This window comes from Triturus cristatus, chromosome 8, assembly GCF_964204655.1.
Source record: "Triturus cristatus chromosome 8, aTriCri1.1, whole genome shotgun sequence".
NCBI classification, from domain to species: Eukaryota; Metazoa; Chordata; class Amphibia; order Caudata; family Salamandridae; genus Triturus; species Triturus cristatus.
In genome coordinates this window covers 1,502,587,334-1,502,613,606 of record NC_140591.1, presented here as the reverse complement: position 1 = coordinate 1,502,613,606, position 26,273 = coordinate 1,502,587,334, and the positions used below count along the sequence as shown (strand labels likewise).

At 43.1% G+C, this 26,273-nt stretch overlaps 1 long non-coding RNA gene across 2 annotated transcripts in view; it reads right to left on the bottom strand.

The window, feature by feature from the left end:
* Positions 1-26,273, bottom strand: part of LOC146806012 (uncharacterized) — a 910,525-nt gene that overhangs the window by 86,823 nt on the left and 797,429 nt on the right. The window contains exon 4 of one of the 2 annotated variants that reach the window (XR_014967540.1): positions 24,569-24,625. The exons of the other annotated variant lie outside the window; for it this stretch is intronic. This is a non-coding gene — a long non-coding RNA (uncharacterized LOC146806012). The remainder of the gene's footprint in view (positions 1-24,568; positions 24,626-26,273) is intronic. 2 annotated transcript variants of the gene reach the window in all.

Sequence of the window (26,273 nt, the reverse complement as noted above, 5' to 3'; positions counted from 1 at the left end):
TATGCTCTCTCCCTGTGCTCCTTCCTTACCCTGCCAAAGTCATCGAGAAGATCATCAACAAGCAACTGTCCGCATTCCTCGAGACGAACGGATCCCTCGACCCATTGCAATCCGGTTTCAGAGCCAACCACAGCACCGAGACCGCCCTCATCGCAGCCACCGACGACATCCGAGCCCTGCTCGACAACGGGGAAACAACGGCCCTCATCCTCCTGGACCTCTCCGCAGCATTCAACACTGTCTGCCACCGTACCCTAGTCCAACGCCTCAACACCACCGGTATCCAAGGAAAGGCTCTGGAATGGATCTCCTCGTACCTCGCCGGAAGAACACAGAGAGTTCGCCTCCCTCCGTTCCGATCTGAGGCCACCGGAGTCATCTGCGGCGTCCCGCAAGGATCGTCGCTCAGCCCCACCCTCTTCAACGTCTACATGAAGGCCCTCGCGGCCATCGCACGCCAACACAACCTCAACATCATCTCCTACGCCGATGACACCCAGCTGATCCTCTCCCTCACCAGTGACCCCGACACCGCCAGAACCAACCTACATGAAGGGATGAAAGACGTCGCCAAGTGGATGAACATGAGCCGCCTGAAACTTTACATGGACAAGACAGAAGTCCTCATCCTTGGACCATCTCCCTCCGCATGGGACGACTCCTGGTGGCCCCCAGCCCTAGGCACCGCACCAAAACCAACGGACCACGCACGCAACCTGGGCTTCATCCTGGACTCCTCCCTATCGATGACCAGACAAGTCAACACCGTCTCCTCATCCTGCTTCCACACCCTCCGCAAGATCTTCCGATGGATCCCGACCGAGACCAGGAAGACGGTCACCCAGGCCCTCGTCACCAGCAGACTAGACTACGGGAACGCCCTCTACGCCGGAACGACAGCCAAGCTTCAGAAAAGACTTCAGCGCATCCAGAACGCCTCCGCCCGACTCATCCTAGACGTCCCCCGACGCAGCCACATCTCGAGCCACCTGAGAGACCTGCACTGGCTCCCTGTCAACAAGAGGATCACGTTCAGGCTCCTCACCCACGCACACAAATCTCTCCACGACCTGGGCCCAGGATACTTCAACGACCGCCTCACCTTCTACACGCCCACCCGCCAGCTACGATCCGCGCGCCTTGCCCTCGCGGCCGTCCCTCGCATCCAGAGAGCCACCTCCGGAGGAAGATCCTTCTCCTACCTGGCGGCCAAGACATGGAACTCTCTGCCTATCCACCTTCGGCTGACCCAGGACCACCTCGCTTTCAGGAAACAGCTCAAGACATGGCTGTTCGAGCAGTAGCAGACCCCCCCTCCCCCAAGCGCCTTGAGACCCCTCCAGGTGAGTAGTGCGTGATATAAATGTCTTGATTGATTGATTGATTGCACTGCCTAGACACCCATGCGTCATGGTGCAAGGCTGCCTGCGTTATGAGCAGGATTGTTGTTGTGTCAGGAAGGGCACCTTCCTGCTCAAGAACAATCCTTTGAGGCATTTCGCTCTTTCCATGTGTATTGTAGGATGCAGCATGCATAGAAAGAGGAATTAACCAGAAGCCATACTGATATTTCTCTTAGTTATGCCTCTCTTGGGAAGATTCACCATTTTAATGTAATTCCAAGTATACTCACCTTAGTAAATCTCTGACTGCTTCAGAAACCATCTGTGGATGTATGGGTACACCCATGCTGCACCCATGCGCTTTCTCAACATAGGGTAACACAAGGCAGTGATTTTTGCTGCCTTGTGTTACTCTGGAGTAACTAAGTCATGCAGAGCTACACAAGGTGGTATTGCATGTCTTAGTAAATCCCATTTAAGGCTTGTATTAGCTGCAGTCAAGTTGATGATACAAGGGCATTACAGGCCCTTACTAAATCTGTCCCTATTTGCACAATAGTAAGACTCCTTGTGTGATGAAAATTTTAGTGCATGGACCAGTGGGATTCATTTTTCATGAATCATTCTCTTCACGCCTAAAAACAACCCACTTCCCATACAAGAATGGATCTCTGACCTGAATGCGCTCAACTGCTCTCTCACCACTTCTAATTCAGTTAAGTCTCTAGGCATCACCATTGACAATACCCTTACACTCACCCCCACATAAAAAATGCAGCCAAAGGAGCACTCTTCACTCTCCGTCATCTCAAGAAAATTAAGCCCTTCATCCCGGCTGATGACTTTAAAACTGTTGTTCAATTGCTGGTCCTGTCGAGAATAGACTATGGCAACGCTATCCTCGCTGGAACACCTTAAGTCCACCCCGCACCACTCAAATCTGTGCTCAACCTAGCAGCTAGACTTATCTCTGACTACAAACGCTTCGATCACATCTCCCCCACCCTGAAAACCCTCAAATGGTTACCCATCGAAGGCACACCTACCTATAAGATCGCATGTATCACACACAAAGCCCTTCACCAAAACACCCCAAGTTACCTCCCAGATAAACTCCACAAAGCAGGCTGCGCACGACTGACGAGGAACACAAATGCTCTCACTCTTATCCCCCCCTGCTTAAGAAGAAAGGCACTCAAGTTCGTTCCTTCCTCGGTAAAGCTCCCTCCATCTGGAACTCCCTGCCTAAAGCCCTACGCTGTAGCCCCTCCTTCTTCAACTTCAAAAAAGAACTCAAATTGTTCCTCCTCAACAAATACTGGGGTCCTTAATTCCTAACTCTGACACTGATCTCAGGCGATGCGACCACATCATGTCCCCCTTTAGTGTCCTCCAATTCTTTCCCCTCCACCTTCTCCTACCAATCCCCCCTCCCTTACACTACTCTTCCCCCTACCTTCCCCTCCTGCTCTCTTTATCTACTTATGACTCCTAGCCCTACACACAACCTCCCACTGATTTACTACTCCTGCTACTCCCCTAACTCCTACTCACATCTTCCCCTCCTTTTTCTCTTCTTCCCATCCCTTTTTCTCTTCTCTCTCACCCCCCACCCACCCTCCCTAACCTAAGTTCTCACTACCCACGTTAGCTTAATATAGTGTTCTGTAAATAACCTTCATATTTTATCTGCTTTCTTCGTTATATTGGCTCCTGTTTTGCTCAAATGTTTTTTTAATACTGTACCTCCTCACATTACTGTAGAGCACTATGATGCCCGCGGGTCTAGCCGGTGCTATAGAAAACCTTTAAGTAAATAAATAAGTGATGTAGAGTACAGCTTCCCTATACTGTGGGAGTGTATTGACTGCATTCCTGTGAAGACCCATAACTGAATGAGAGCGAATGGAGAAAAGGCTACCCTAAATACATTCTGTGAGGTCCCTTTTAGCAATGGGCTGCTATTAGTTCTTTCTGAGTGAGGACATAGGGTAGATGGTAGAAGTAAGGGGTAGGTCATGGGTTTCTCTTGTTAAAGTTGTCAACATTTCTAAGCAAAGCTGCCTTTTTGTCTGTGCCTGCTGACCAATCAGAAAGGCTGATGACAGCCAGGTGCTGAAATCTCATGCTTCATTGTCCTTGTTTTGGATACTTCCTCTTGGAGCCAACACTAATGCTACTTTTGTGAGAGCCATCAACTAGCACAAAGGCTGTGTCTGAGCGACAGCCAGAAAATTGTATTTGAAAGAGATCACCTCATATCAGTACAGAAGCATCCATAGTGGATCCACATTCCTTGTCTGGAAGTATTAAACTGGAACTGTGAAATCATGGATCAGTAGTTCACTAGCATGGAGGTAACAAAATGTCTGTTTATTCAGTGTCTTATTTACTACAATATTTGTAATAACATCAATGAATAAAAATCTCTGAGTTTATTTTCTTCTGTGTCATTGATGCATATGTCTTTCCCTGATTTACTAGGACAATTCTTTCATATTTCAATGACATTCCATTCAATAAATTATAGTCCCATTCATTTGCTAATGGCTTCTCCACAGAATACATCCTCTGATGGCCTAATAATGTATGGGGCGTCAAAGGTAGGACATTATGCCATCCACCCTATTTCTAAAACAAATTCCTGCTTTGGAACTTTGTTTTTGAAAAATAAATATTTCTTTAAAAGTATGCTAGTTGGCCATCATCTCTGACTGTACTGTCCTTCAAATTTTTCATGCATATATAGGAACCATGATGACAGCAGTTCTTGACAATGTAGTGCAATGTCCGCAGGGCCAGCAGACAACTCTAAATTTGGTGTGCGGATCTCCCTCAGGATGTTGGATGTATTGTTCTCTACCATCCTGGTGTAGTTAACTCCTTCCTTGAAATTCTAAATCAGGCCCATGATTTTTCTTACTTCTGTTATGAAATTGGAAAGAAGCCTCTCAATTATACTGTGTTGGTCACTTCATAAGGGCCCCTATGCAATTGTTTCCATGTTGGCAGTCATCCTAAATATCAGGTGACTCTATGTTATTGGGGTACAGTATTAGCATTTCTGTTTTTTGCTATTGCAAATCATTATTTTCAGGTGTTTTAATTTGATTTGTTCAATTGAACTGAACCAGAATTAATAATTTCAGAATGCTCTGATTTGATGCAGAAAAAGAGGTGTACCCATAACATGGAGCCTTTTTGTAATCTTATATCGGGCCCTTGTACATTCCCATGGATTTGTGAGTAAGATTGAGTATATAGCTTTAGAAGAATAAAGAGCTTTAACTAGTCTTGCAAAAGTTCTAATCATCTTTATCGTTATTCACATCTGCAGGTAAATATAAAATAGTAAGAGCATTTGTGGAACACAAGACAGCTACATAAATGGCCTACCATGTTGCTAAGTCTTGCAGTGGTGTAATGGAGTGGTATTCTGTGCCATGTCTGCCAAAATAAATTGCAATCATTTGGGATCTTTAGACTTATAAGTTGGAGCCTGCATATTAGCCAGTTTTAGCACTAAGAGCCTCATGTCACAAAATCACAAGGTGTGTGACCACAAAAGTACAAAACCCTTTTTATGAGTAGGAAATGTATTTAGACTAGTAAAAGGACTTTTGTTATGGTTTCTGAATTGCAAATAGGAGGGTTCATGAAAGGGGACTCCTTCCCTAAACTTTCCAATTCAGAAAGAAATGTATTGATAGTTTGTGACTGCAAATGCCATCGCAAACCATTGATTAGCCAACGACCCCCAATTTGGGCTAGTAACTAACTTGTGTAGGGGAAGGGGTCCTCTTGGGAGAGGTTGTTTGCAGCCTCAGTGGGGAGAAGGTTTCCAAAAACTGCTGGCCAAACAGTGCAGGATCTCTGCTATTTAGACAGTGGCTGCTTAAATAGTGATGTTTATCTGCTATTTGCTTGGCTGCCAGCTGAACAGTGCAGAAACTCGACTATTCAGCCAGCAGCTGAGTAAATATTGTGGGGCTTATTTACTAGGAGCTTGCAGCACCAATGCTTCAAAATTTTAGAAACATTGGCAGCGGAATCACTGCTCCGTATTTACAAGGTGACGCATCTTTAAGGATGCATCAATTTATGGACTTCTGCAAAAAAATGAACCTGTGTCAGAATTGCCTGTGTCACACATGTATTAATGTATGCAAGCTAGGCATTTTGTGGTAAGTTCCAGCGTAAACAAGGCGCATGGATATTACATGTCAATGTTGCTATTTAAAGAGAAGCTTAATAGGACAGTTTTGCAGGCAGAACTACTCCGTGGAGGCAGTTTTTTTGCAGCTGGGAGTCACACAGAGAGGACCACCACCATCTACCTCACCCCAACCCACCCCACCACACCACCACAAGGGCACCGAAGTAGAAGGGAGTGCATTTATCCCCTAGAGGACCACTCTGATAGGACTCAGGGAGGTGAGGTAATCACTCTTTACTGGCTGCGGAAGCAGTCCATTATAGATTTCCTACACCTGATTGCCCCAAGGCTACAGCTAACGGTTGACAGGGCTACCAACACCCCTCCACAGGTGAAGTTCATGGCCGTACTACATATGCTGGCGTTGGGTGTTTTCTACATAATAGCTGTCAGAGGGGCTGGAGTCTCCCAGCCATCTTTCTACTCCTTCCCTCCATCCTGGATGCCATCATCTGGCTGACACCCTGCTACCTTCTCTTCCCCCAACACCCAGGAATTGCAGGTAGAGACCAAGCAGTATTTCATTCCATCACTGGGTGCCATGGACTGCACATATGTGCAACTGGTACTTCCTATTGCCACCACATCTCTACAGGAACCAGAAGCACACACACCTCATTAATGTCCAGGCCATTGTGGACCATGTGGGTCTCTTCACCAACACACTAGCCAAATACTCTGACAGTTGCATGATGCTTACATATTCAGGCACTGTATCATCAATGACTGATTCCAGAATGGACAATATGGGAATGGTCTACTTGTAGGTAAGCTAAACACTAATACCTAACACACCCACTAACAGGTAGAAATGGATAACGTAATACCCATGAGAGTGGCTGTTGACACAGATAGCAACTGAGGTAAGAGGGGTGTGGCTCATACATGCACAATATATCATGGTACATATGTCAGGCAAACACACCAGCTAACAATGTCAAGACACATGTTGCAGCGGGAATCTCATTTAAATTGTAGGGGTGCATTATAATCACTTGTAGAGTGCCCACATATAATCCTATGTTAGAAAACGTGAAGTGTTACACTTGTAAAATGTACTAATGTAGAAACGTGAGTGTATTTTTGGCCATTGCCAAGTAACATGGAAAATCAACATAGGGGAATTAATGTGATTGGCACAACTTATTAACATGAGGAACTTGTATTGTGAAACTGACACCATTCATCTTCTAAATTTGGTAGATGTATTAATGCAAAAGAGCTATTTCAATCTGTAATGTTTAAAGTAGTCCCTGAAAACTCTCGCATTAGAATTAACAGTCTGAATTTTATGTGCATGGAGGAATCTGTTTTTTCACACATTTGCATTACAGGTTTAAAAGTTATTTCATTAGGGAAAAGCAATGTCTTTGTTTGGGAGCTGGGAAAAGAGAGAAGAAGTTACAGTTTCATGGCTCGAAGGTTATAGAGGCGGAGAGGGTTTCACATGGGCGAAGGCCTGAGAACCAAGGAAAAATGTTGCAACGATCGAAGGAGAAGAACATCGTGGATGTTTTCCTATGACTGTAGCTATTGTGAACCAAGATGTGCATTGTGCATTATGGGAGAACTACCTGAAAATAATTGTTGTTATGAATTCGGGAATGTAGCTCACTTCTTCTTTGCCTTCAGAGAGAGAGAATCTCAGAACAAGCCCTTTCTTTTGAGATAGTGGCTTTATGCTACTTGATCCATCTGATGCTACAGCGACTTCTTAGGAAGACACCACGCACTGACACCTTATTATCTTTCCACTCAAAAAAGCTATGTGGGAATGTCATTTTAGCGATAGCGTAGGAATAGATTAATGCTTTATACTCATCAACTCTTGATTCAGGGCAACTTTGACTTATGTTTCCTGTTACTCTGTATACTACTTCTTGAATTGATAGTTTTGTTCATGCTGCACTGTCTGGATTGGATGTGTAGATTTAACTTCATACTAATTCCTTTGCATTTCTACACCCTCGTGCAGAGGTGTCTTTACATTCAGTTCTTCTTAGCTTTGTAACAAATTAACTATCTTCATTTAGTTGTATGTGAGTTATTATGTATCTAGAGAGTTAATGGCCAATTGGTTGTGAATTAACTATTTCCCTCCCCTTTACACGTTCATGCTGCGAAAAAGAACTATCAGAGTATGTATCTAGAAAGGAACTAGAACTAATGGGCCTGGCCCTTTCACACACAGAGCCACTATGGCTTCCGTTTAATGGTGGAAGGGTACAGAGCAATGTATTACTGGCCCAAATGCAGTGTAGCATCCATGTGGGTAAGAGAGGTTTTCCGTGGGGGATGTGAGGGAGTCTACAGGCACCGTCCATGGTTCATCAGGCATGTAATGTATGCCAACATCCACATCCGTGTTTAACCATGAGCATATGCATGTGTCAGTGGAATGCATGTGTCCTATGTCAACATCTACCTACACAGGACCAAGTACCCCAATATGTACCACTATCGGCAGTGCCTGCTTTAGAATGGTGGTGCGAATGTTGCGGCTTCACTGGGTGCTGACCTGGAGGGGGGCACTGACCTCAGGGGTGTTGCTGTCTTTATCAATAACTCACGCTGAAAGCACATACTGCAGAGTTGCTTGTACGTCCAGCTTTCAGGCAGCAATAAAAATGTTAAGTTAGCTCTTGTGATCAATGTTCATGCTATAGAGAGAGTTTGGAGTTTTGTCTAGTGATAGTTTTGACTTGACATAAAGTAGCGCAGAGGGTTGATATGCCTGCTGCAAAGAGCAAATTTGTATTTTTTGTGGATAGCTACGTGGATTAGTAAAGCAAGCCTTTACCAGTGCTTTAAAAGAAATTAAATGTATGCGAGAGAGAGGCCATGGAAAGATGAGGGGCTCTTTTGCTGGGTGATCGTGAGGGAATCTGAGGAGGATGCCATGGGGGGCTCCATAAATGTTTGTCCCACCAGGCGCCACCAGCCCTAAAGGTGGCCCAGAATATCAGCAATCACACTCAAGTTCTGTGAGCACATAACATTGAGTGGTCAAGAGCAACTCCAAATTGATATCCCAGAAAATAACAGGTTCTACATCACAGTCATGATGTAGAATTGTATGATCTATCGGCCCATGCTCACTGATTGCTATAACACAGAGTGATGGAAAAGAAAATTGTCAACCTATCAACAACTGAATGACTAACACATATTGTGAAAACAATGTTAGAGATATGTATGACAATGTAAGTACATAACTCACATGGTCTGCCATGTATCAATAACAGTTCTCTAAAGTATTGACAGTTGTCCTTTTGTTTCACTTTCAGCTGACCGGGGATATGACATCCGGCCATGGGTCTTGGGACCCCATGCACACTGCCAGACTGCGATGGAGAAGGCTTATATCCAGGCTCTCAGTAGGACCCGGAACATCGTTGAATGAAGCTTTAGACTGCTGAAGGCCAGGCTTTGCTGCCCTGACATTTCGGGGGCGTAGATTGCTCTACTCCCTCCCCCCATGGTCTGCATGGTCTTCTTGCTTTGTGCAATACTGCACAACATTTGTGTTCAGTCTAATGTCTCCTAGGACGGTGACCTACAACTTCTGGACACGCGGACGATAATGATGATGAGGAGGATGCCGAGGCTCGAGAATACAGCTGCATGCAATCACAGACATGCACACGATGTGCAAATGTTTTTTACATGAAACACATGTTTGTGAACTGACCATGAAACAATATGAAAGTTTCAACCTGATAATAAATGTTTGAAACTTTTACTTGTCTTTGTATTTATGTCACATTGCCTAGAAATATAAACGTCCACACATTGCAACTACTAGGAGTAGCACTCAGAAATGTACAATCAGGTTGGATGTCAGGCATCAACGTAAAACTCCCAAAAACAATGCACTGTGCAGTGTCAAGTGTTGTGTGTCACTTGCACCTTGACCAATTCCATAGCACTGTGTCAGTAAACAAACATGTTTCAGTTGGGAAGGTGACACTCTAGTAGAAAAGGGTTACACTATGCTACACAAGGTGAGACTATGGTATGAAAGGTTAGTTTTCTGTAGTAAATGTGACTATTTGGCATGCAAAGTCATGCATGACCATTAACAGTGACATTGGACTAAGAAAAATGACTCAATGGAATCAAAGGTGACTTTACTGTAGGAAAATTCACTTTTTGGAATGCAAAGTCATGCGTGGGCATTAAAAGTAGAATTGGACTAAGGAAAATGACTCAATTAAGTGGAAGGTGACTTTACTGTAGGAAACTTCAGTTTTTGGCATGCAAATTCATTTGGTACCAATAAAAGTGACATTGGACTAAGAGAAACGACTCAATGGAGTTCAAGGTTTACTTTAGAAGTGTAACTTTTTGGCATACAAAGTAATGCATTGACAATGGACTAAGGAAAATCACTCTATGGAGTGAAAGGTGATTTTACTGTAGGAAAAAGTCACTTCTTGGCATACAAAGTCATACATGGCAATTAAGAGAGACGTTGGATTAAGAAAAATGACTCAATGGAGCAAAAGGTGACTTTCCTGTAGGAAAAGTCACATTGTGGCATACAAAGTCATGCTTGACCATTAAAAGGGACATTGAACTAAGAAAAATGGCTCAATGGATGTAAAGGTGACTTTATTGTAGGAAACATCACTTTTTGGCATGTAAAGTCATGCATGACCATTACAAGTGATCTTGGAATGAGAAGAATGACACTATGTCATGAAAGGTAACTTTAATGTATAGAATATGTTGCTTTTTTTAGGTGAACAACTGCTTTACTACTAAACGTGATGCATGAGTGGAAAGAGCATCTACCAAAAGCCACATAAGTAGGGCACAGTGTCAGAAACAATGCTTTGCCCATTGTGTAACTAGTGACTTGGACATTTATTTAGCGAAGGGTGAAAAAATAAAACACCCTTTGGTCGGAAAAGTGATGTACACGACTAAAATGTGTCGCACCCACACAGTAAATTATGTAATGGCTCAGCCATTCTACAAACTAGGAAGTGTGAAGGATCTTTTACTTTCTGTCTTTTAATCTGTGCTTAGTGGTGGAGGTGTTTGGTGTTGCTGGTGAGTTTGGTGTTGTATAACAAGGCGAAATATATATATTTCTCATTACTGCCCCTCCCTCACACCTCCCTTGGGGAGGAAAAGGAATCTGACGCATTCCCAGATTAAGGAGACCTTGTAAATATGGGAGTGCATCAGATTCCAAGGATATTGCGTGGGAACACCCACAGCAACACACATGGAGAGTCCCTTCCACGCAGGTAATGCGTGATAGGGGACCATTTTTATCATGCCATTAAAAGCTACGCAGGGTGGCTTTACACGGCCTTGTAAATATGGTCAGGCCCAAAATAGTGACGCACCAGTTGCGCAATGGCCTTGACAATAAGACCCACCAGGTTTTATTTCAACACACATGGTCCTCTGCTATCTATTACTTGCATTAACACCCAAATCCAGGTGCTTATTACAAGTCCAGTGTGCCCCCATAACATCACTTTTCTTGATGCCCAAGAGGCTAACATTGCAGACCCATCACCTGGAGGCCAGTCTGAGCCACATGGGCGTAGAGTAAGGCAAGGCAGCCAATTGCACTGCTTTGCCTTAATCCATACCTATGGGGCCATTCAAAGCCGTGCAGGGTGGCTTAGCGTCACAATACAAATATGATTGAGAGACTAGCACCACCAGAGTGTCATGAAAAGTGAGGTTCACTGCAGCACAGGCCTCTAGTGACTGAGGTCCTATGTATTTTTATTTGGTATTGTGGGGCTTGTAGTTCTGGTGACTCGTCTTGTACATATGACTACAAGTGGTGGTTAACAGAGGTGACCGTGGACTGGTGCTGCACTTCACACATGGAAGTGTATAACACGATGGAGTTGGGGTCAGCTGTGCAACATGTAACTGGCCAGTGTGACTGACAGATATATATATATATATGATGCTTAACAGTACATGATCCACATACCTGCCCTTTGCCCTGCACACGGCACAGTGGAGCTAGCTGGATTCATGACATGACCTTTTTCCCCACATTCACCCTTTTTGTGACTTACCCTGTAGGTCTTTTTGGTCCTCTTGGACTGTTTTACCCGGAATGTCCTGCCACTAACTCCTCTGGAATGACAGCTGCCACATCTCCTCCTGGACATCCAGCTACTCCTGGTTTGCTGAGCTTCCTCCTCCGGTTTGCATTACTGCCTTCAGGTTCTTTGCCATTTCTCCTTCGTCCTGCGATTTATGTCATGTAAGCGTTTCTTCAAGTCGGTCACTGTCCTCTTCCCTTGTCCCACACTATTGACCTTGCCCAGTATGAACTGCCAAATGGCTTCTTTCTTTGATAATGGCAATTTTGAGGTAACAAACAGCTGGTGTTGGTGGTCTGTCACCTCATTGAGCAAGATCTCATTTTCCTCACCAAGGTTGGACTCCCTCTTCCACAGGAAGACTGTCTGGACATCCTGGCTGGTTCTGGGCTTGTTGTATTGACTGCAAGTTTCTTCTCCCTGCTCCATTGCTCCCTTCAGTCCAATCTGGTTTAATCTTTTGAATTTGTGTCATTTTGTTATCCATTTTTTCATAATTTCACGCAGTAAACAGTGGTTCTAAGGTTGTTTGGCTCACTTTATGTGACACTATTCTGCTTATGCCACTTTTATAGCAAATGCATCCATTTTTGCAGCGCGATAAAGCCAGCATAATCTTTTGTGACGTAGCTCGCAACTTACAATAAGGTGCACCATACCGTAAATATGGCGTATCCATGTCGCAAAAAATTGATGCAGTGTTTCAGAATTGATTTTGACGCATCTCTGCTCTGCGCTGCGCCAGCGATGAGTCATTTCTTGCAAATGAGGCCCCTAAGGTTTTCTGCTATTTCCATAACTGCTGGATGAATAGTGCAGAATCTCTACTATTTAATCAGCGGCTGGGTAAATATTTAAGTTTTCCTGCTATTTGTTCTGCCGCCAACTGGACAGTATAGAATCTCTACTAATTAGCCAGTAGCTGGGTAAATAGTGAAGTGTTTCTGCTTTTTACACAGCCACCAGCCCAAAAATCCAGAATCCCTACTACTTAGCCAGTGGTCGGGTAAATAGTGAAGTTTTTCTGCTACTTGCTTTCCTGTTGGCCAAACAGTGCAGAATCCATTTAGCCAGCGGGCGTGTAAAGATTGTAGTTTCTCCACTATTTTTAAGGCTGCCGGCTAAATTGTAAATAATTTTTACTATTTAACTAGCGGCCGAGTACATAGGAAACAAAAACACTATTTACCTGTATGCGGAGTAAATAGCCACTACCATGTTAAAAGCTTCCCTAAGCATGCATATGCAGTCTTCCTATACGCCACATTTTTAACCTTTTATTATTTTTCCAGGGTTTATCACTAATTATTTTCCTCCTATTATTCGACTTTACTATAGCGCATGAGCCTTGGTGTTTTTTTACCTCTTGAGACTTCCCTGTTAGTTACTGATTTGGAATATACTCTGGAAGATGCTAGAGTTTTGCTGTTAAGAGTATTTAATCTCCCTGACGCGATTTGTATCTTACACTTCTTGAGGTATTTTTGTATTTTTTTGTTTTTTATTATGACACACAGGTTCCTGATCACTACATAATGTGTTTGAGGTACTAGTTTGCAATTCTGCGTTTTGGCAAGGGCTCCCTGGCGGACATACTCTTAACTTCACATACTATGTTTTGAGAACAATTCTGCATTCAAGTTTCATTAATCGAAGAAAATTAACCATAATTACAAATCTGTCTTTGTAAAAAAAAAAAATACCATGAAGTTCTTCAAAAAGGAAAGTAAAGAACACGGAGGAGTACAAAATAAAGCTTATATATACAAAATAGGTGGGGCGCTCCGCTCCGCTCCTACCCTGAAAGTCTCGGGGGGATTCGTCAAGCGGGGGCTGAGATAAAAGGGGGGTCCCAAAACGCGTTTTTCCCATGCATTTTTCCATAGGACCTTTAGACACAGCTACAGCCCGAACGGCTGAACAGAGATCCTTGAAATTTGGCAGAGAGGTAGTCTACAGGTCAAGGAAGTGCCTTTTGAAGGTTTGGTGTAAATCTGTTCAGTAGATTCTGAGAAAATAGCCTTTAAATCAATATATATATCTGAGCCAGCTTACGGTACGCTTACGGTGCGCTTACCGTACGCGTACGGTGACGTGCGCGAGCGCGATTCTGATTGGCTGTTACATCTTAGTAAACATTCGAATCGGTCGAAACCAGGAAGCGGCGGCCGCCATTTTCTCTCTCGGACTCTGAGGGGGGGATGAAAAACAAAGAGATTAAACATGTAAAGGGACTGTTTAGACAGCTCCCAACCACCTAGGCTTGCTAAATGTGTCCCCAAAGAACCCCCAAGGCCAAAAATTCATTTTAATTTTTTTACGAAAAATCGCCGATTAAAAAATGTATTTAAAAAAAAAATATCCACACTCTCCCCCCCCCCCGTGTGCAAATGGTGCCCGAAGGGCACCTTTTGTTCATGGCATTTCACTCTCATGTAACCTGAATAAAAATGTTTATCTTTCACAACGAAGCGCATAATATGTCCTCCACGTGCGCACGGTGCGCGAAGCGCATCGAGCGTACATGGCCCATCCACGGCACTAACTGCGTAAAGTGGGCGCGCGGTGCGCGAAGCGCACCGCGTGCTTACTGTGCGCGCACGGTACGCGAAGCGCACCGTGCGCGCACGGAACGAACTGCGTTAAGTGGGCGCGCATGCCACGAATGGCGTAAAGTAACTTAGCATTTAAAAAAACGTACAAATTCACTGAAAAAACCATAGGTTTCACACACGTTATAGTTAGGAATTAGCATTTAAAAAACTTGCAAATTCACTGAAAAAACCATAGGTTTCACACATGTTATAGTTAGCTGGACATTTTACTCATAAAAAACCAATGAAATTCCCCCGTTATAGTTAGTGCAGGCAACTATAACTCACGCGACCGCAATCCTCTGCTGATGACATATGTGTCTTTATGAAAAAAAAATATTTGTAATATATGTATAGCTAAAATTTAATGGAAGAAGACATGGGCAAATAAGTGTCTAAATACAGTATTAGCATCAGCAGAGGATTGCGGTCGCGTGAGTTATAGTTGCCTGCACTAACTATAACGGGGGAATTTCATTGGTTTTTTATGAGTAAAATGTCCAGCTAACTATAACATGTGTGAAACCTATGGTTTTTTCAGTGAATTTGCAAGGTTTTTTAAATGCTAATTCCTAACTATAACGTGTGTGAAACCTATGTTTTTTTCAGTGAATATATATATATATATATATATTATCTACTGGCGGTTGCCAGTAGATAGTTATAGTTAGGACCGTGTTTCCATAGGAAATCCGCAACATTCTATTTGGAAAAACTTTGGCGCCGGTTGACGAATCCTCGCAAAATTTTCAAAATAGGTGGGGCGCTCTGCTCCGCTCCTACCCTGAAAGTCTCGGGGGGATTCGTCAAGCGGGGGCTGAGAAAAAAGGGGGGTCCCAAAACGCTGGTACCATACTCATTTTAGTAATTGTGGTGTGTTCCAAGGTGATTTTACCATGTGAAAAAGCCTTCTGCTGGGATATCATGATTGAGAGAAAAATATTTTCTCATGCTTTTCCCACAGAGGTTTAGAAGGTGATCTACAAGCTAAACTGAGAGCTTATTTTCTGTAAATTCACATTATCTTTCTCAGTCATGTGTGAATGAAGTCTGACATTCTCAGTAAAACATGTACATCCAACAAGGGCAGAGACTGTCAGTTGATTCCTTTGTGTTCTACTGCAGCTTCCCAGAGTGTTCCAAAGAACAACTAGAGCGCTAACATTCCTACTTATGATAAACGTATGGCACACCTAAAGCCATCTTGCTTGGATTAAAGTGTTAACTCTTAAAACATTTAATTTAAAAAGGAACAAAATGAGGGGGTTCATTTTTCCATAAAAAGTATGATTAGTGCTGCAGAAAGAAAAATTAGGGCACATTTTGAGTGACTTCTCAAATCCTCTTCTATTTCATTAAAAAATTCTGACATGCAGACTGAAACATGCACTTTCAATACCAGCAGCAGTTTCTCCTGGTGAGCAGTAGCTTTACTACAGTGATCTAATGAGCAAAAAGAGTGCTAACATTCTGAATTTATGGCAAATGTGTGACACATCTGAATGCCTTCTTGATGGAATCAAAGTAAAAAACTGAAAGTATTTCCTACTGAGGAGACTGCAGTAAATGAGGAAATTAGGAAACTTCATAACAAATAAGTCTCCCAAGATGCCACCAGAGACAAAAGAGCCCAAATGTAGCCCAAATATCACCCAGATGTAGCCCAAGTATAGCCCAATGACAGAATGTCCCAGAGTGTTCTTAAAAACAACTAGAGCGCTTACTGTCTTCATTATGACAAAAGTATGGCACACCTGAAGCCATCTTGATTGGAATAAACTGGTAACACTTAAAACATTTAATTTAAAAAGGAACACAATGAGGGGGTTCATTTTGCCATAGAAATTATGATTAATGCTGAAGAAAGAAAATGAGGGCACATTTTGAGTGACTTCTCAAATCCTCTTCTATTTCATTAAAAAATTCTGACATGCAGACTGAAACATGCACTTTTAATACCAGGAGCAGACTTCCATGGTGAACAGTAGTTTTACTACAGTGATCTAATGAGCAACTAGAGTGCTAACATTCAGAATTTATGGCAAATGTGTGACATATCTGAATATCTTCATGATGGAATCAAAGTAAAAAACTGAAAGCATTTCCTACTGAGGAGACTGCAGTACATGAGGAAATTAGGAAACTTCATAACAAATAAATCTCCCAAGATGGCCACCGGAGACAAAAGAGCCCAAATGTAGCCCAACATCACCCAGATGTAGCCCAAATATAGCCCAATGACAGAAGTGTGCAAAACACTTAATATTTTGTGTTTTTGCAGTGTTATATAGTGCAGACTTGTCAGGTATTGGAGTGCTTTACATAAGCATTGGTTACATCACACATGAACAAATTCATTTTGGTTGTAGACATGGGGAGACTAAGGGCCCGATTCACAGAACTAACTTAAGACAAAATCCTAAACTTACTACCATTTTGGTATTCACAGAAGGCACTTACTCATTTTGGTATTCACAGAAGGCACTTACTCATTTCGGTATTCACAGAAGTTAGAAGTCCTAACTTTAGGACTCCTAAATGCCTTCTGTGAATACCGAAAGTCTTAAAATTAGGATTTTTCTCAGTTTAGTAGTAGTATAGTTAGGACTACTAACTTTAGGACTCCTAAATGCCTTCTGTGAATACCGAAAGTCTTAAAATAAGGATTTTTCTCAATTTAGTAGTCCTAAAGTTAGGACTCTTAACTTTAGGACTCCTAAATGCCTTCTGTGACTTCCGAAAGCCTTAAAATTAGGATTTTTCTCAGTTTAGTAGTAGTAAAGTTAGGACTCCTAACTTTAGGACTCCTAAATGCCTTCTGTGAATACCGAAAGTCTTAAAATAAGGAATTTTCTCAATTTAGTAGTCCTAAAGTTAGGACTCTTAACTTTAGGACTCCTAAATGCCTTCTGTGACTCCCGAAAGCCTTAAAATTAGGATTTTTCTCAGTTTAGTAGTAGTAAAGTTAGGAGTCATAACTTTAGGACTCCTAAACTGAGAAAAATCCTAATTTTAAGACTTTCGGTATTCACAGAAGGCATTTAGGAGTCCTAAAGTTAGGACTCCTAACTTCTGTGAATACCGAAGTGAGTAAGTGTCTTCTGTGAATACCAAAATGAGTAAGTGACTTCTGTGAATACGAAAATGGTAGTAAGTTTAGGATTTTGTCTTAAGTTAGTTCTGTGAATCGGGCCCTTAGTGATTTGACCAGAATCACAGAATGTCGAGCTGAAGCAGAAACTCCAACCTGGTTCCCCAGTTGCAAAGTCTGCAGTTCTGGAAGTAACACCAAATCCTCTCCCCTAAGTGCAACATTTAATCAAGTGGTCAACTGGATAAAAAAACATAAAGATAACAAATAATTTAAAAGTGCTTTGTCGCTATTTGAAAACTCAGAAAATATGTCCTTATTTTAGTCTTTTAGAGCACTAAACATAATTTTGATGCCAATAAGACCCTCTCACATATGTAATTTCTAAAGGAAATGCTCTAGGTATTACAGTTTTGATTACATCAAGATGACGTCAGGCGTTCCACACTTTTGTAATAAATATAGAATGTTAGCAATCTAGTTGTTCATTAGGATACTGTTGAGAGGCAGAGGCCAGGGGCACAGACTCTGAAAATTGAAGGCAGGTAGGAGGGTGCAAAGGCAACCATTTAACCACACTGAGCAGGCAGGAAGGGCCGTGGCAGCACAACAGACTATGGAGGGCAGTGGAAAGGGGGGCAGGGGCAACAAACCAACAATACAGGACTTGCAAGAGAGGCTGTGGCAATGTAATAGACCATTGTGGGCAGAAGGAAGAGGCAATGGTAGTACAACCATACATGCCAACAGACCCGATTCAACCAGGAAACGTCCAATGTTTTTAAGCTCAAATGGGCTTTATTTGATCTGTCTCCTGTCTACAATCTCCTCTTTTTCAATGTAACTCAAAGGGGACAATCAATACCCCAGTTTTTTTTCAAAATCTCTCCCTCTTACCAAGTTCAAAATGTTCGCAAGTATGGTACATTGGATCATGGAAGGAAATGGGGTAGGGACATGGACTTGGATAACAGAGGACAGGAGAGACATGGAGAGGTGCACTAAACTGACCCTGCAGGGCAGGCATCAGGGTTTGCAGCAGCACAATACACCACACAGGGCATGCGGGACGGGAGTGCAGCACAACAATCCATAGAAAGCAAGAGGGAGGGGACAGGACCATGCACATGGACAACAGAGAACAGAGGGGCAAGAGGCAATGGTAGCTAGCTGACCATAATTGACAGACAGGAGAGAAAGCTGCAGCATAACAGACCATAAAGGGCAGGAGGGACGGATCAGGGGCATTACAATGGAACAGACAAGCCAGGCCGGAGGGAGTAGGGGTCTGCACATGTAAACAGAGGGCTGGGGGCAAGGGGGCAGGGCAGGAGCAGCAAGATAGCCATGGAGGTCAGGCAGGATGGGCACTAGAAGCAAGACACACCATGAAGAGCAACAGTGAGACTGTGATGGCATACACACAGACCATGGAGGGAAGGTAGGAGGGGGTCAGGGGCAGCTAACTGACCACACAGGGAAGGTGGGAGGGGCCATGGCAGCACAGAAGACCATGCATGGCAAGTGGGAGGGTTAGTGGCAGCACAATGGCTATGATGGGCAAAAAGGAGGGTGCAGGGGCATGCACAAAGGACGATGGAGGATAGAAGGGAGGGTCAGGACCTGTGCACAGACAAGAAAGTTCAGGGAAGGGGCCTCACAACAGACCGCACGGGGCAGGCAGGAGGAGCAGTTGCAGCACAACAGACCATGGAGGGCAGAGGGGTGTGGCAGTACAATGGACCATGTACGACAGGAGGAAGAGGATAGGGGCATGGCATGTTAACAGGCAGGGTGGAGGTGGCAGGGACAGGTTACAGTCATCTGACAATGCTAGGCAGGTGGGAGGGGAGTGGCAGCTCAACAGAACACTCAGAGTAGATAGGAGTGGCAGGTCCATGGAACATGGTGGGCAAAAAGGATGGAGATGGGGCATGCACAAAGACATCGGAGGGCAGGGGGAAGGAGAATAGGGGCAGCAAGCTAAGCACTGAGTTTAAGCAGGAGGTCAATGATGGGGCATAGAATTGGGCAATGGAGGGCAGGAGGAGTGGACTGGTACATCATACTAAATTGAGTGCAGTGGCAGCACATCAGACCATGCATGGCAGGAAGGAGGAGGCTAGTCCATGGATTCACACAACAGATGATAGGGAGGAGGGGGATGGGGCAGCAAGCTAACTGTTCAGAGAAGGCGGGTATTAGGAACTTTATTGTTTTTAAAACGTGTGTCTGTGCGAAATATGAACAAGTATGCAGCATAATCTCACTTTTATTCAGGAAGAAGAGGACGTTTGTGACTGTGACTCCAGGCTCACTTGGCAGAAACACCCCCTGACCCTCCACCCCCTATCGCAAAATGTAATGCCCGTGTAAAGGATAGGTGAACACAGTGTTATATAGAACATAGTCCTGAGAGCACGATTGAAAATGAAAACTAGATATAGTGTATGGTATAAACTATGCACCAAAAAGTGTGATATAAGATGAACCGGGCGTGAAATATAATATGCAATACATTGTGCGCAATGACAGATTCATTGGAGAGCGCGAGATAGCACAGGCACTAGCGCGTGCTATGCGATATGCGCCTTGGAGTGTAATATGCACAGGGCAGTGTTGTGTAACCTAACTAGTCTCTAAAGTTGTAATATAAAATATGTGCTGGGGAGTGTAACGTTGCATATGCACTGTGACAAAGATATGGATCCCAGATTGTAATATGTATGGCATAGCACTGTGCGTTATAACATAGGCATCGAGGAAGGCACGTTAGATGGGGCAATATAACCCGTGCGAAGACAAGTGTGGCATGACATATTCACGGGGTGGTGTTACAGTGCACATGGGCTAGAGAGTGTCATAGCATATGCACTAGCTAGTGGAATACAACACAGAGGTGTGTGGCACTTGGCAGGCAATGGTGGGTGTAACACAGCATTGGGCTCTGCCAGGAGCGCGCTGTAACTCTCAAGTGATGTTCGTTCCCTTTCCAGAGAGTAAAATAAAAAGTATTACACATCCGGCAGTGGATGTGTGTTTTATTAACCGTGAAGGGGGTTTCTTGCATAGTTTTGGTCGAATTTTTGTCGAATCCCCTTTGAATGGCTTGGTGTGCATGTGTATTAAATGTGCCCGTCAATAGCTACCCATGTTTGTATAAATAAACGACAAGGGTGTCTACCGGGATTAGGCACGGTAGGGCATCAGACATGTCAGAGCTTCACTAGTGGTGTAAATACATTCCACGTGGATTCATTGTATGCATAGTCGCCTTTTAATGAATATCACGCAAATCGTCATGGTGATAGGTATGTACGGTTTGTCCAGCATGTCCTAGGTGTATCTATAAATATATATTTTTTAAAAATAATAAAAAACAGTGGTCGGCCCTGGGGATTGGGGTCAAAAAAATATAATTAGGAGACAGGCCCTGGGGGATGGGGTCATCAGGGCCAATAAATTAGAATAAGAAGGGGAACCACACAGCCCCCCTTCTTAAAAAATTAAAATAAATAAAAGACTGGCATCGTGCCGGAGGCCACGCCCCCTCCTTGCAGCACTCTGCAAACGCGCCCCCTGGCGATTTCTAAGTTGGGGAATTAATTCCTCTTCAATACTGAGGGTCCCTGAGGGCCAACTAGCCCAACAGGCATCTCCAGTATGTGCCAGGGAGCTGCGCTGCAGACAGGTGTTCTGAGGCCAAGCCCCTTTTTACACCTCTCTGCAACGCAGCTCTGTGGCGCTTACTGGAGGTACCTAGTGGTCTAGTTTGACCCTAGGGACCCTTAGGATTCAAGGGGACTTAATCTCTCAACTTAGAACAGCCACAGGGCGCGTTTACACAGTGGTGAAGGGAGGGGACGGGGCCTGAGGTGACGTGTGCAAACACGCACAATGGCACGTTTTAAATTGGGGATATAATTTCCCTTCAATACTGAGGGTCCCTGGGGGCTAACTAGCCCACCAAGTGCTTCCAGTAAGCGCCACTGAGCTGCATTGCAGAGAGGTGGTCCAAGCCGTGCCACTTTTTACACCTCTCTGCAACGCAGCTCTGTGGCACTTACTGGAGGTACCTAGTGGGCTAGTTGGACCCTTGGAACCCTCAGGATTCAACTTAATCTCCCAACTAAAAATGGACACAGGGCGTGTTTACACAGTGGTGAAGGGAGGGGACGGGGCCTGAGTTAACATGTGCAAAAACGCCCTGTGGCCTGTTTTAAGAGGTAGTTTTAATCCCCCTGCCCTATTATATACTAGGGGCTTACAGAGGAGGTCATGCTAATCACAGGGGGACCCCAACGCATAATGTTCCCTAGTGTATGTAGGTGTTTTCACTGTATTCTAAGTGTCTTTTAACATAGCACTGGCTCTAGGACTGGTTAGTCAGACTCAGTTACCACCAGTATCCGTCTGAAAAAGTTGAGGGTACAGGATGATTTTGCAACAAGGCTTCTTTCTGCTCTTCTTTTTGTTCTTTCTGCACGTTATCCTTCTTCCTGCACTTTTCTTCGTCTTTGAGGACTTCTGTTGCTTCTTTCTGCACTTCTTTTTTTTTTTCTGTGCATTTTTTCTTCTTTCTTCACATGTCCTATCTCTGTAGGCATAGTTAGAAATTAGCATTTAAAAAACGTTTGAAATTCACAGAAAAAAACCATAGGTTTCGGGCACGTTATAGTTAGGAATTAGCATTTAAAAAACCTCAGAAATTCACTGAAAAACCCATAGGTTTCAGGGGTGTTATAGTTAGCTGGACTTTTCACTTGTACAAAACCATTGAAATTCCCCCGTTATAGTTAGTTCAGCTAACTATAACTCACGTGCCCGCAATGCACTGCTGATGACGTCACATATTACATCACTCATGACATGGTCAGTGACATCACTCATGACATCACTGATGACATCTCAAATGACATCTCTGATGACATCACTGATGACATCATCCTTGTGATAGAGTGGCAGACCTCCTCTCACCCTAATATAACTGTTGATACACACATTCAAAAATAGAGACTAACATTTTCAAAACAATGGACATACCAATACCAGTTACAATAACCTCTTCAGTAATTCTAAGATCCTTATACACATCCACTCATTCACCAACAGTCCTATACAGTCACTCATACATGTACTCACTCATCATATGTACTCATACACCTATACATCCTGTTACACAATGCCACTCATCCATAGAGTTACTCACACACATAGTCACTCATGCTAATAAAGAATCAAACATACATTTACTTGCATATACAGTTATACACACACCACCACACTTACTTCTACGGAAACTTACACATACTTAGTCTTTTAAACAATAACTTATAGAAACACATACTTATTCATACAGGAACTCTTTCAATCTCTCACTCTCACATATATTCACTTATATACACCCATAGTCACATATACTAGTTTAAAACATATGTAGTTACTCATAAAGACTCTATTGAGACAGTCATTCACTCACTAACACACCCATACACACACTCATCCACCCATACAGTCCTGCACACATGCTGTCTTCAACACATACAAACAGTGAGTCACTCATTCATGCACCTATGCACTACGTAATACCCCCCACCGAACCATGCAGACACTCAGACTGATACTCAAAAAACCAACTAGTAACCTATATAGACACCCATGTAGCTACTCACCAACCCATGCAGCCACGTATACACAAAGTGAGAGACTGATACAGATATTTACATATTTAAACATTACTCACTAAGCCATGTATTCACCATGATACACTTAATCAGTCAGTTACACAATCAATTTTTCAAAAACAAATCATCCATTTAGACACTTATATACCCATTTATTTTTCCATCGACCTTGAGATATACATATATAACACATATTTAATTTTCAGAAAAACACACATTCACTGGATGATGTCATCAGTGATGTCATCAGTGATGTCATTTGAGATGTCATCAGTGATGTCATGAGTGATGTCACTGACCATGTCATGAGTGATGTAATATGTGATGTCATCAGCAGTGCATTGCAGGCGCGCGAGTTATAGTTAGCTGAACTAACTATAACGGGGGAATTTCAATGGTTTTGTACAAGTGAAAAGTTCAGCTAACTATAACACCCCTGAAACCTATGGTTTTTTCAGTGAATATATATATATATATATATATACACACACACACACACACACACACACACACACTCTTTTAAAATGAATCTTGAATTAATTTTAGTATTTTTATAAAGTAATTTGGAGAAAGTCAGCTGCCTACCAGCTGGCGGAGACAGAGGGGGCACTGCTTTAGCCAGCTCTGAAGATACAGGCTTGCTATATCTACGTTTTGTCACCAGGTTAGCCTTTTCATTATCTGACACAGCTTATGCCTCCATGGTGGGCTTGTTTCAGCGGGAAAAGAAAATAATTAATGGCTAAGTATGTCTTCAGTGTGGACCTCTCAAACAATTTACAGGGGTGGAATCACTGCTGATTCATTATCATCTGTCCTCCCAAGTGCATTGGGTTTTGCAGTTCACTGTGGTGATGGTACTCACATATAAAGTTGTTCTCCATCAAGTATTAGCAGAACCAGTGCTGGACATCACTGGGCTTATGCTTCGTGGCCATTCCCAGTCATCCCCAGAGAGCAGTGCATTAGGTTTGATTGTGCTTAACAGGCTGCATTTAGTTCCTCATTTCACCTCCAGCTGCAGGTGGATCCCATAACTCATCAGCCACAAGAAACAAGACACTATCAGGGTCATTTACACTCTGGCGCACAGTTTATTTGTACTTTTTACACTAACGCCTATATTTCTCATTGTGTTCAGCACATGTGACTGGCACTAATTCAAACACAAATGCCAACTCAAACCAAACATGTTAAAATGCATTTTGAAATGGACATTTTAGGAACCTCATTGTGGGTTGCTCTTCAGTGCTGATGTAGCTAGAAATTCCTGTTACTGGTGCCACAGAAATGGCAAAGTTCATCGATTTCATGTAACCCAGTTGTTTCTTTATGGATATTTTATTTGCTCAAAGCAAGCAAAATCTCGAATAGTGAAAACACATGGAAATATGGAATAACTCCATTCAAAGAGGACAAATCTTATACCTCTATGGCAGACGACATTACCAGATGATTTTTCATGGCACCAGCAAAATGGAAATGGGCTGCTAAAGTCAACCATCAATGCTTTATTGTAAAGTAAATATAGTCTGTAAAAATATCTATTCTTACCACATTGAAGACCTTAATTAAAGAGAAGAAAGTGAGGTCCAAGGTCAGTTAATAACACTCAGTAATACATTAGCAGCATATAAACCCGGGACAGTTTTGTCTCACACAAAGTGTTAAAAATGAGCATTAAAGCCTGGTAAAACCGGATCCACCCTGTTAATATCCATTCCCCGGGATTTATATTTTAATTTCATATTAATTAAGGTGATACTGCATGGCACTGTGCTTGCACTCCCACAGTACTGTGTAACTCGTGACCCTGGTGCTTCACTTTAGACATAGGTATGGTTACAACTGTCTGCTGGTTAGCTTCAATTTGCATATCTATTCCCTTGACCTTTCCCAGCTCTTAATGTGCCCCAATTTAAATAAGAAGATGTGAGAAATTGGGTGTTGGCTGACTGTGGTGTGAGATCTGGTCAAGCAACAGCCACAATCACTTGCAGGATGAACAACAAAGGCACTAAATTAACAAGTTCTTAACCTTTGGTAACTTGGCACAAAATGCAGCCATGCATAACTTACGAGGCATTGTGTAAAGAATTTATGCAGCACATAAATAGTTTGAAAGTGAAAACATAACACAAGAAAAATCCCAAACCGATTTGAAAAAAACAAAGCAAATGTTATTAAATTATTTGACACTAAAACAACTAAAATCCAAAAAGTCTAATCTGAGTTATGAATTTTTAAAGTTTTTAGCGAAAACTGCCACCTAAAAGTTCAAAGAGCCAACTGTGGACATCTAGTAGCATGAGACTGGGTCAAAGTTGAAAAATATGACCTACCGCAAAGGAGCGTTGTTTGGCTATACAAAGTGGATTAGGCCCGGTCAGTGCTTACATTCGGACTTAGAAGTCATTCTGAGAAAAAGTGTCTGAGAAGGTAAAGTTCAGTGGGGAAAGGCTGCAGGGGATTTCCAAGGAGGGAGCGTTGCCATTGGATAGCCTTGGTTCAAACCCACGGGGAAGATTTCTACATTTGGTCCTAGTGTCTGAAATGGAAGTCAACAAATCTCCAGTGGGAAGAGGCAGTGGGCTTTAGCGAAGAAAGTTCCTTGAGGCCAGATACCCTTTGTTGGAGGACCGTTGAAAAGGATTTACTGCTGCGGAGAAGAATGTAGCAGGATAATCTGGTCTTCACCTTGTTCTCAGAGCAGTGTTTGCCAAAATGTCTTTCCTCAGTTTTGGGATTTAGACATCTGGCACCTTTAGGACCCCAACCAAGGGTCCAGGGCTGTTGAGACAGCTCTTGGAGGTTCAAAACTCACTCAGGGTGAATCCAGGTGAGAGTTCAAGATCCTATTGTGTCCCTCTGGCTCTGAACAGGAGGCAAAAAAACTAGCCCTTAGAGTCACTCTGGTAGTCCTTGGTTCAGGTGAAGATGTAGAGCTCAACATCAGTTCTGCCTCTGAAGATTTGAGGCAGGCTCCAAGCAGCAAAGCATTCCCTTCAGGTACAGAAAAGCAGAATTGCAGACTGCACAACAGGTCACAACAGGTCACAGCAGCTAGCTTTTCACCACAATTCCAAAGACACCAAAACATGGTATAGCGTCCTGCTCCCAATTGGAAATTACCACTTATGAAATGCAATAAGGGATATCCAATCCTATCCGATGGAAGGGATAGGCCTCACAGTAGTGAAAAACAAATTTGGGAGTTTTTCACTACCAGGACATGTACAATTTAAAAGTACATTTCAAA